This window comes from Oncorhynchus kisutch, linkage group LG2 (assembly GCF_002021735.2).
Source record: "Oncorhynchus kisutch isolate 150728-3 linkage group LG2, Okis_V2, whole genome shotgun sequence".
Lineage (NCBI taxonomy): Eukaryota > Metazoa > Chordata > Actinopteri > Salmoniformes > Salmonidae > Oncorhynchus > Oncorhynchus kisutch.
Window position 1 is genome coordinate 1,997,211 of NC_034175.2, and position 13,320 is coordinate 2,010,530.

Genomic DNA, 13,320 nt, shown 5'->3' on the forward strand with positions numbered 1-13,320 from the left:
GTACATTTTAGTGGCCATCACACCACGTGTTCAACCACCACGTCTGGCCGCAATAAGGCTGGTGATGAAGGGCACGGCTATACTGAGTAAAGGTAGAAGAAAACCCCCAGACTGTTGTATACTATGTCTTTTCTTTTGAAGACTGGCCCTTTTATTGGCAAAGAGTTTGATCGCTGTCTTTTGTCTCCTTAATTTTTTCAATTGGTTCAGGGTGAGTGGAATGCGTCCTTTGAGAAGATTCAAAGCAATCTCACATAGGGCTAATATGAGATCTGAAGAACAGCGACCCAAGATGGCCTTCCGTTCTTTAGCTGTAGAACCTACTAGCCTTCTCAAGAGGGGGAGGTTTCTTTTTAAACGCAGAGACATAGCGTTTACTTTTTAGGAAGGTATGCAGCAGGCCTCTCCCCCGGAAACAGCCCTGTACGTAGCCTAAGGTGTTCTGGAGTATTTGCTTTTAAATCCACGATTAAATAAGAAAATGGCTCTTTGGTAGCATCCTCATAGCTCTCCATAAAGTATGATTTCCGTCCAGGGTACATCTGCTGAGCTAGAGTGCTAATTTGCAGTTTGTCTCTAGGATTTTTAAACAATACCATGTAGTTGGCATTCAAGCTAATGGTCCGACTATCTTTACCTTGGTGAAACACATTCTGGACCAAGTAAAGCACGGACAGGTTTCTATGATGAGTATATTGGGTAAAAGCTCGTGCAATTTCAGGGTGTTCGCTACCAGCAAATAGCATATCGTCCAAAACCAGCAGATTATTTACATGTGGGGGGAGAAGTTCATCATCAGACAGAGAATCGGGTATTCCTTCAACAAACTTGATTTTTATTGTCTTCAATAATTCATCATACAGAGGTTGGTAACATGAATAACACCATACAATATTGTCAGGCTTTTGAGATAACACATGTTCAGAATTCTCTAAAATACTTTTTACAAAAAAAGTTTTACCACTGTTTGAAGGGCCTGCAATTAATGCTGAAAAAGGCAATTGTAGCCGGGGGTCAAAACCCTCGACAGCAGTCATAATATCTTAAGCTTTAAGACACACTGGGGCTTGTAGCATAAGTCAGTAGCCAAAGGGCAATGTGGTACCGTCAGGCAATAGCTGTCTCTTGTCATAGACTACCCTGAATCTTTTAGTGAGTGGTGCGTTTCTTAGATGGAACCCCTTTTTATCCCTCACTATTTTGTTGTAGGAGCTCAAAATCTCCAAGTCACTATTCTTGTCCTTTACGAACCCCTCGACCAAGCGCGTGATTGATTCCAAGTTTACACGCGGTGCATTTTCATAGTTTTGAGTCACGCCTTTGGCTTTCAACACCACGTGATTGGCTTTAGTCCTAAAAGCATAGCTTTTTGGACCACATGAGGACCATTCTGTAATATGGTCACCCTCTTCGAGTTCACTCGTTAAACCCCCAAGATAGTTGCTAAGTGGGGGGGTCCAATCCCCCGGTTTGCTTACATAGACCACAGAGTCTGTGTCGTGGTAAAGAACCCGCCTCTGAAGCTGTTCCATGAGGGTGTACAGTTCAAGGCGGCCATAGGCTGTGGTAAATGCTGCAAGAAACACATTTACATTACCCGGGGGTAGAACCCACTTTTGGTGGCGCCTCCATTGCACCAAGGCAATGTCTTGACTCAAGAAGGAAAAATGTGAAATTTCCCCCAAAGGGAGTTCAAGTACAATTTCGACACATTTCTTTTGGTTTTGTTGACCTCTATTCTGTCAGGGTCAAGAAGTATGCCTTCTCTGTCATGGTAGTCTTGAATGTACTGGTCTTTACTTTCTTGATCTGTGACCGATGCAGGATAGCCTGAAGCCATCTGCTTGCATCTCAAGAAGGTTTTGATGTACTCTTTAAAAAGTGTGTCTGATTTCCTGGAAAAGTTCCACACTTCAAAGATTTTGGCCACACGATACCCCTTCTCTAAAGCCTTAGAGAATTCTACAGTGACCCATACACCGGTCAGGGCTCTTTCTTGATCTGTGTGATCACAGGGGTTTTCCTGGTTGTGGTTTTCACAGCATGTGCGACAAAGGGGAAAGAAAAGTTTTCCTTTAGGACCCTTGTAAGGCAACACAGGTATAAACAGCCCCCTAGGAGGGTAGACAGTCGCTTTGATTAAACCAAAATAATTTTGGGGTTCGTCAAAGTCGCTGTGAATAATTTCAGGATGCCCTATAGGATAGAATGAGGAACTCATTACATGAGGATATAGGGATGTAAAATCTACATAGCCTATTGTCTCGTCGGGTTGAGCTACATAACGCAATGTCAAAGCATTGGTCCGGCCTCCAAACAAGGCCTGTCGCGGTTCCAGGGGCTCTGGAGGGTCATAATGGGTAAGGAAGGCCTTAACACTAGGATCTGCCTTTTTGAGGGCTGTCCATTCGTGCTCCCACAAAACCACAACTTTTAACCCGTAAGTAGCCTTTAAAGAATTCAGTTTGTCTTGAAACTCTTGGTACATTTCCCCAAAAGTCTTTTGGGTTAGGACACACAAGGTGTGGGGGACAAAGCATAATTTACAACCGTGGAAGAAACAACCGTTGTACTCATACACTGTCTCAACCCCGTCAATCTGTGTGTATCCATCTACATGGTAAGGCCCAAAAGCCTTCTCCCCCCGATTCAAAGCATGTTGGATAAAAATATCTTTATCCTGGGCCAAGTACTCCAACCATTGAATGGAACCACTAGAGTAGGCCTTGAATTGGCGTCGGTAGTTGTCTGGCGATGGGATAGCTATAGATTCAGGAGTTAGATAGTGTGTACGATAGGTTTTCATGCACGCTGATGCAATAGTTGTACAGCTCCAGGGGTCAATGCCCGCATCTTTGATTACCTCTTCTCTGAATCTGAGGCATCCTTCACGAAGTATAACAACGTCATTGTCACAGTATGATTCCATCTCTTTATGGAAATCAAAAGTGCCAATTCTTACGGTCTCGTACCATGTCATGAATCTCTCACGCTCTTTGGGAGACATTTGATCACACCCGTACATTTCGGGGGCTGGATAAGATCCTATATAATGTAGATTCTCCTCAGATGTGAAGAAATGAGGGAAATAGCCTTTGACAGAGTTTTCAAAACCCAAGGCCTCTGGCATTTGAGCCAATCTCATGGGTAAGAAGCTTAAGCTGTCAATGTATCTCTGTTTGAAGGCGGGGTCAACAAAGCATAATATTTTACTCCCTTGAGCTATGACACTGGGTGCCACGCCTTGCTGTATCAAAGGGTTCAGAAGCAGATAGGAGTCATAGGCCCTAGCATTGTGAGCTATAAACGTGAAGTTTCTGTACTGGGCTTTTCTAAAATGTTTTAGAAAGAGCCGGGCACAATTGGGTCCCTCGGCCGACCATTTTTCACCCTTGAAAGTCATGGTTGACACAAAAATAGGCAAATGAACCCCTGATTGCTGATTTGTCTCAAAATCATAAAACACATATTTCTCTGTATGTTCATCTTCAGCCAAGGGCTGAATGTAACACTCATGTGTTACTTCTTGAACCGCTTCCGCGTCTCTGCTTTTCAAAGGACCTTTACAGATTGGGCAGTGTATAATTCCACAAACATGAGGTTTAGGGCTATCTATTTTAAGGTTGTAATTGCAATGACATTTTGGACATTTCTTGTTAATGTCACAACTGCTTACAGATTTACATGCCTTGGGATGCCATGTTTCAGTTTTGTGTTTTTCGTAACAGTAGGCCGAACGACATGTGCGGTGACAATCCGCACAGGGGGTCAAGTTTAGCGGCTGCATAGGGCAATGTTTATCCAGACATACTGAACAGTTGTAACGGCACGAGTGCCCCCCCATGCGTGTGTAGCCGGTATGACAGGCTGGACAGACATATGGCGCGCCTAAAAAGGCTGTGATGTTAGTTACGGCATAGTAATGCTCATTTTGCACATAAAAGTACATAGTCTTAGGATGTGGTTCGGGTATATTTTGGAACTTGAGGAGAGCGTCATTAGCCCTACTGTGGTACAAAACCACAATCTTGATGTTCAGAAAGTTTTCAAATTTGACTATGTCTGAGAAAGCCACAGCATCCTGTATACCGAGACCCACCGCAGTTTGTAGCTCTCGAGCTTTATGTAACGCGGCTTGATCAGTACATCCTGGGCTGAGTAAGTGGGCCAAACCTATGGCAAAACATAGCTTATTACCTGGATTGTGAACGTTTATGAGATAGGCCCTTTTATTGCTTATGATTTCGGACTGCATTAAACTCTCGAGCTTTCGTCTCTGACCCCCGCCCCCTTGTGGTTGGCGTACTAATTGTACTACAAGTTCGAGGGTCCTATCTGCTAGCACGTTTAAATTTGACTGAACAAGGCGTTCTAGCAGTTTAACAAATTGTTCAAGCTCTGCTTCACCATTCTGTAAAATAAGCGATACCTTGCTCTGTAGACTGTCTCCACAAATTTCCAACTGTAAGAGATCCCTAGGTTCGCTATAATCTCTAATCCTCGCTAACAGTTCATTCAAAGTGTCCATAAGCATTACGTAAAACACAGCATATTCCCGAATCTGACCCCCCCATGCGAAATTGAAAAACTGGCGAACCTCAATATTGTTGAATTTATTTCGACGCAAAACATGTACACTTCGATCAAGACCTCCCCCCTCCAGATTTGCTAGGCAATTGTCCAACTGTTCAAAAACATCGTATTGGGTTTCAGACTCTTCGGACATTGGTGTTAAAGGCTGATTTATAGGTGTCTGGGGTGCCGAATTAAACCTAGCGCTCTCGTTCTGTACACTGATCTCAAGACCGCCCCCCTCCAGATTTGCTAGACATTTGTCCAACTGTTCAAAAACATCATATTGACTTTCAGACTCTTCGGACAATGTTGTTAAAGGCTGTCTTAGAGGTGTCTGTGGGGCCGAATTAAACCTAGGGCTCGCGTTAAGCTGGGTAATTAGAGATATGATGGTTTCGGGAATCTGTGTTAACATGTTTTCCTCGGAAGGCCCTGACTCATTCATACGTGTAATAATGTCTATGAGTTCGGAGGGAATCTGGGATAATAGATTTTCATCTATTGTCATTATGTCAATTACCCCCGAATCATTCATATGGTTAACTATATCTTGGAGCTCTGTAGGGATCCTGGCTAAGAGGGTTTCAATTGTCTCACTTTGGTCTATAGGGGGCGCCATCTGTCTAATTAAGGATGTGTGTGTGTGTGTGTGTTTACATGTGTGTTTTTTAACGGCGGTATTTGCTTGTTTTAGCCCTAATGTTTTTTAACATACGGGGTAGCTCGCTACGCCAGAATGACACATCCTGATTGTATTGATGCTCGAGTAGAATACACATGCGCCTCTGGAGTAGAGCCTTTCGTGATTTTAAACCCAGGGTAAACGCTTTGAAAAAACGTTCTTGGTCTATTTCAGAATCTGCTGTTTCCCCCACAGAATTGGCCGATTCAAGAAGGTTGGCAGCTTCACAGAACATCAAATCGTCTACCTCAGAAATGTCATTTAAATCTTTGACATCATCAGGTTTCGCTGGTGTCTTTGGAGCCTCCTCGGGGATGCTTGTCTGGGCATCCTCCGATGTTTGTGCGTTGTGTTTATAAGCCGGTGAGGAGTCTGAAATAAAAATAATACATACACAAATAGGTTATTAACCCTAAAATATGTTAAAAATGCCAAATACATTTCAGATATAAGCCTATATATTAACAATACATTAATTAAATACCTCGGCTTTTTTGACGAGGGCTGTTCTGAAGAAGCTCTGAAACCAGGGGCTGATGTCTTTGTTCAACCTGTATTACAGCATCTGCAGGTTCGGTAGATGGTGAGCCTGAAAAAAAAAAAAAAAAAAAAAAAAAAAAAAAAAAACAGCATTAGGCCTTGTTTTAACATATTCCGGCATAAAAAAAATATATAAATATTAAAATAATAATATATATAAATAATAATATATAATTGATTCATACCTAGTCCTTGGAACGACGTCTCGTGAATATCGGCCAAGTAGAATTGTTCGGGTGAAGCGGAACTGTGGATCTGAGCACTAATTATCCTTTGGTGTTTAGAAATATGGGGGACAACGTTGTCCTGGCCAAGGGGAGTTGACCTGCCGTTTAAAGTCTCTGTTCGCTGCTTTTGTGTAAATACATCCTGGGAGTAGGGCAGAATTGTCTCGTAGTCATATGCTTCGCAGAAACCGTTCAGGCTCCATATGGCATCGTTTAACCTTCTAGGCTTTAGGTCCTCTGTAAACATATAAAATAACTTTTAATATAAGATGCCCACACTTTTTGTTTTTAAGGTATAAATATTTTTATGTATGGAATTCTTGGAGCTTACTTACGTTGACAATTCAGGGCAGGCGTTTGTTTGTCGGCACTTTGTTTCGGAGCCCCATTGGATGGTTCGAGCTCAGTTATACCTCGGAGTATCTGCGTGAATGCTTCAGAATCTATAAAACATTCGACAATATTAAAGCTATAATCACTTTAGCTAATATTGCCTTGTTATACGGTAAGCATACTGATCCTAATGATTGTTTAATATTTCTATAACATCCCACGCTTTTCAAACAATTCCCCACAACAACCAAATCTAATAAAGATTTATTTCAAGAACTCACCTTGCGATAGATCCATTAGACTGTTTTCCCCGATTATCTTTTTTAACGCTTCAGTCCGATAACGATTCTTGGAGTTTCTGGAGGTGCTGTTTGCATCGGAACTAAAACGCTGCTAACATTGCCCATGGTTTCTAGCGCTTTTGTACCCTACGACCTAGAGAAAAACCCCTGAATGATTTTTTACATAGCATTTGGGGTTTGTCGTTTTTTTCGGGCTATACCCCCGCCCATGGTATATTTGACACATTTCAAACACATGGTATTGGGTGTGTCTAAACATTAGGATCCTTTTGGAGCTTCTAAAATCTCCGGGGTGCTAGCACCTAGATGCATGGGGTGGGTTGTTCTCGACATCGCTGGGATGAATGACTTTTTAGCCCACCTAAAAAAATAGTTTTATGAAAGGCCTTTAAGATTAGGAGTCGTAAGACACAATATTATTGTTGGGGGGTAGGCATCTGTTTTGCAGGCTAGTGTAAACCTTGGTTTCAAACGACCCACCAGGCATGCAAGGGTATTTTTTTAACAAACAACCCGCCCCCCTTTTTCTGTTTTTGAAACACACACACACACACACACACACACACACACACACACACACAGCCACTACAGAAAACTCCCTCACGCACATACGCGCGCACATGGCTTTTTCCGCAAGATTTTTCTCAGGGACAGACTGCGCTAAGAGTGAACAAACGCGAGAGTTCATAACGTGGTGAGATTCTGATTTTAAAACCATTTATTTCATTCAAAATATTTAGTACATACATTTTATATCCTTACATTCTTAAGGTATTTTACGATGCCTTTCTTACAGATCCTGGGAGCTTATGCAACCAACCGCCATTGTCCGTGTCGAGTTCACCCTCAAAAGGCAAGGCTCTCTTGCTAGGTCCATCAACACATGGTAAGTTTTCACTCCAGGGGTAGATCCTCCGTCGGGCCTTTTGGTCTTGACTCTGTCTCAAGGAAAGCCTCGCCCAGCGCTTTAACTGTTCCCCATTTTGGAAGAGAATGTCCAGCTTATTCATAAGTGTTATGAAAATTGGATAATCCACCCATTTAAAACTAAACACAGGAATAAAAAAGTTTACATGTTTGCGTGCTCTGGAAGCTACCGGAGAATTGACAGACTTTGTAGCATTAGCCTTATCATAAAGGTCACAGGCTAAAATTGTCACTTTGTTGTCAGGGCTATAGTCCCTTGAAGCAATTCTTAGAGCCTTGAGATCACTGCGGCCGCAGACCTGTTCTTCCAACGCATATCCTGGCACATTTGTAACACTTAGGACCTGTTCAATTTTACAAAGAGCCAGCCTGATGTTTAGCCATTCTCTCATCCCCAGAGCCGGGGGAAAACTCCCAGGTTTTGCAGGATAAAGGGGTTTGGGTCCACGGTCTGTGAATATCTTTACCATAGAATCCTCCGGGTGGAATATGTAAGACATGTGGCCCTCACTCGTACCCAAAAATCCTTTAAAACATTCTGGAGCTTCACACAGAACTTCTTCAAGGCTTTGGTCACTGGGTTCATGACAAGCCGAGCATAACAGCCCTAAAATTGGCATAGGTGTCATTTTTGTTTAATATTCAGGGGGGTTATCATGTACAGTCTTAAACAGGTATTGTTCAGCGGCTTTATAAGGGGCCTTAACCAACCCAAACCGTGAGAAACAGTAACAGGTTGACCTGACACATGGTCACTTACTCAACCCTGGGCATGCACCCTTCTACATGACATAGGGTCATAAATCATTACATAGGGTCATAAATCAGGCTTGGGTCATCAATCATTAACGGCCTGTCAAATGGACCCTTACTCACCCCATAGCCCCCACCTAACCAGGCTTGCCTGACCAGAAGACATGCACACGTCATCACTACATAGGGTTCACATAGCGTTCACATAGGTTCACATAGGGTCATCAATCAAAATTTTGACACGTGACATCTACTTTAATCTCTCTCTTATGGCTGCAGGGGCAGTATTGAGTAGCTTGGATGAAAAGGTGCCCAGAGTAAATGGCCTGCTCCTCAGTCCCAGTTACTAATATATGCATAGTATTATTAGTATCGGATAGAAAACATTCTGAAGTCTCTAAAACTGTTTATGTCTGTGAGTATAACAGAACTCATATGGCAGGCAAAAACGTGAGGAGAAATCCAAACAGGAAGTGAGAAATCTGAGGTTGGTAGGTTTTCAACACAGTTCCCATTGAAATCCCCTTGAGATATGAATGAAGTTGCACTTCCTAGGGCTTCCACTAGATGTCTACCATCTATAGAAATTTGAATGAGGCTTCTACTGTGTTGTGGGACTGAATAAGAACAGAATGAACAGGTGTCTGGCAGTCAGCCATTTTCTGGTCACGCGCATTCCACATGACTTCCTCTTGCGTTCCGTTGCTCCAGAAGACACAAAGGAATTCTCCGGTTGAACTTTATTGAAGATATATGATTAAAGCATCCTAATGATTGATTCTGTACTTAGTTTGAAATGTTTCTTCGACCTGTAATATAACTTTTTGAAGTTTTTATTCGAACTAACGCTTGACCAGAACGAGCGTTTGGATATGTATACCAAACGCGCTAACAAAAAGAGGTATTTGGACATAAATAACGGACATTATCGAACAAAACCAACATTTATTGTGGACCTGGGATGCCTGGGAGTGCGTTCTGATGAAGATCATCAAAGGTAAGGGAACATTTATCATGTAATTTATGGTTTATGTTGACTCCAACATGGCAGCTAATTTGACTTGTTCTGAGCGCCGTCTCAGATTATTGCATGGTTTGCTTTTTCCGTAAAGTTTTTTTGAAATCTGACACAGCGGTTGCATTAAGGAGAGGTATATCTATAATTCCATGTGTATAACTTATTCCATGTGTATGTATTATCATCTACATTTATAATGAGTATTTCTGTTGAATCGATGTGGCTATGCAAAATCACTGGATGTTTTTGGAACTAGTGAATGTAACACGCCAATGTAAACTCCGATTTTTTTATATAAATATGAACTTTATCAAACAAAACATACATTGTGTAACATGAAGTCCTATGAGTGTCATCTGATGAAGATCATCAAAGGTTAGTGTGACGACCCTCCCACTCTGTCTGCCGTATTCTCTCTTTGTTTCCTTATTAGGATGCTGGTGGGCGGAGTTGGGAGGGTCGTCAGCTACATGGGAAACACCTGGGCCCGGTGTCTCCCAGGATAAATACACTACTTCCCCATTCATGGAGGAGACTCTCTCCATGCAGACACTTTGATAGTTTTTGTTGTGTTTCTTGGTGGTTTTTGGTTGTTTGCCTTAGCACCTTTCAAAACCCTGCATTATCACATTAATGCATGCAAAACACTCACTTACACTACTGATTACTGATTACACACACCATTGTATATTTTCCTTAGTTACTTTAGTTAATAAATATATATTTTGTTATTCCTTATCTCCACGTTGTCTCCCTTTTGTTACGGGCTTTGAGCCAGTTAGTGATTCATTTTTTCTCTATTTGTGCTTTTTGTGACTCCTCTCTTTGGCTGGGAAAATGACTGTGTTTTTCTGTGACTTGGCTCTGACCTAACATAATCGTTTGTGGTGCTTTCGCCGTAAAGCCTATTTGAAATGGGACACTGTGGTGGGATTAACAACAAGACTACGGTATAAGATACATGTATGTTTGAGGAATTTTAATTATGAGATTTCTGTTGTTTTGAATTTGGCCCTGCACTTTCACTGGCTGTTGTCATATCATCCCGTTAATGGGATTGCAGCCCAAAAAGGTTTTAACCAGGTAGGCCAGTTGAGAACATGTTGTCATTTACAACTGCGACCTAATTGGTGATTGTATACATGTGCCCTCAGTTCACCATTGCCTGGTCGATTATTGTTCCCATGTCCGTTGGTCTTGTGAGTACCTGTGCTTTGTTGTTTCGGCTTTCGTGCTATGTGTATTGTGCACTTGTTATTTCGGGTCTCGTTCCCGTGCATATTTATTAGAGGTTTAATCTAGCTCTTTTGTTTGGGTTACATCCTGTTTTTGTATATGTTTGTTTTGGGCATCATGGCATGTTGTATTCCTGACCCTGTCTCCAATCATTTATACAACATGACACCACCCCAAAATGATATTTGCACTTCTCCAGAAATGGCAGACTAAATTGCATTGCATTCGAGCAATGTAGGCCGCGCCTATCTTATCACCACAAACCCATTTGATTAAACATCACCTTTTTCCACCAACGACAGCCGTTACACAGGAAACGATTACACTCAGGTGTTATTGGCATCAGTGCCACCATTAGATTTTCACAGAGTAATAAAATTATAGTAAAATAATCATAATTTTGGTGGGGGGGTTTCTGCCGCGCATTTCGATCATTCAACCTCGGTAGGCAGATATAGCACCTTCTTACACCACATGTGAATTCATTGTCACGTGTGCATACCATGATCATCTAACATAATTATCCAGTTAGTCCAAAATAAATTCCTAACCTTGACTTCAAATGAAATGTTTGCTGACAATTATTCTCAAATCAAAGTTTATTTGTCACGTGCGCCGAATACAACAGGTGTAGACCTTACAGTGAAATGCTTACTCATCAGCAGCCTACACTTTAACCTAATGCACCAAATTATTCGCCTGTCTTAAGGACATTAGCAACAAACATTTCACTTATTCATCGTCTTATCAACATTATATTGGAATAATAGGGATTATATATAATATAAAGAATGAAATAGCAGCTTCTGTACAGACAATTACTTAGAAGAACATAAACAGTGATGTGTATGTACATGTTCTGAGGTCTAACTACACCAAATATACAATATATATATATATATATATATATATATATATATATATATATATATATATATATATATATATATATACAGTATATATATACACACACACAAGTAGCCTATTTCCGAACAAAGTAGCCATTTTCATTTGCCACAGAAATGAAAGTAAAATGTAAATGCTGAGGAAATGGCTTTTGCAAGTGCCAACATCCCTCAAAAAAGTTGACAATCCCAAAATGTGTGCATTCATTAACACATGTAATGATCGGAGGTAAAAAACAACAACAACTGAAAGCATCTCCATGAACTACAGACAAATACACTGACACACAATGATGTGTGTTCTTCTCAGACAGTGTAATGTGTTTGTTTGATTGTGTGTCTTGTCTTTCCATTTATATTATAATGCTACATTGCAGGTTTTTCAGAAATGTTTTCATTGGCGTTCTTTTTTTCAAGCGATATTGTGATTTAGAGTTTTTTTCTGGTTGGATTCATCTCTTCTCCCCTTGAACTGTCCTAATTGCACCATTTTACAACCTCCAATGATCAGGGATTGAGTCTTGGAGAGAATCAGCTTGAGCAAAGTGAGGTGTATAATCACTGATCTTTATTGAAAAATATAAACGCAACATGCAACGATTTGAATAAGTTATAGTTCATATAAGGAAATCAGTCAATTGAAATAAATTCATTAAGCTCCAATCTATGGGTTTCACATGACTGCTCAGGAGCGCAGCCATGGGTGGGCCTGGCAGGGCATAGGCCCACCCACTGGGGAGCAAGGCCCAGCCAATCAGAATGAGTTTTTCCCCACAAGGGCTTTATTATAGACAGAAATATTCAGTTTCATCAGTTGTCCAAGTGGCTGGTCTCAATCCTGCAGGTGAAGAAGGTTATACATGGTCTGCGGTTGTGAGGCTGGTCGGACGTTCTGCCAAATTCTCAAAAACGACGCTGGAGGTGGCTTACGGTAAAGAAATGAACATTCAATTATCTGGCAACAACTCTGGTGAATATTCCTGCAGTCAGCGTGCCAATTGCACACTCCCTCAAAACTTGAGACATCTGTGGTGTTGTGTGACAAAACTGCACATTTTAGAGTGGCCTTTTATTGTCCCCAGCACAAGGTGCACCTGTGTAATTATCATGCTGTTTAATCAGCTTCTTGAGATGCCACACCTGTCAGGTGGATGAATTGTCTTGGCAAAAGAGAAATGCTCACTAACAGGTATGCACACAAATTTGTGCACAAAATGAGGGAAATAAGCTTTTTTGTGTATGGACCATTTCTGGAATCTTTTATTTCAGCTCATGAAACATGGGACCAACACTTTACATGTTGAGTTTATACTTTTGAACAGTATACAAATAGCATTCTCTGCCAAATAACAGGCTTTGTGCAATTACTTTAATAGAGCTACGCCTCCCCTGACTTGAGTTACGCCTCCCCTGACTTGAGCTACGCCTCCCTTGACTTGAGCTACGCCTCCCCTGACTTGAGCTACGCCTCCCCTGACTTGAGCTACGCCTCCCCTGACTTGAGCTACGCCTCCCCTGACTTGAGCTACGCCTCCCCTGACTTGAGCTACGCCTCCCCTGACTTGAGCTACGCCTCCCCTGACTTGAGCTACACCTCCCCTGACTTGAGCTACACCTCCCCTGACTTGAGCTACACCTCCCCTGACTTGAGCTACACCTCCCCTGACTTGAGCTACACCTCCCCTGACTTGAGCTACACCTCCCCTGACTTGAGCTACACCTCCCCTGACTTGAGCTACACCTCCCCGAAACACTCACTCACAACCAAACAATGAATTATTGATTGGAGACAGCTTGTTTCAATTAAAGAGTGTTTCCTTGG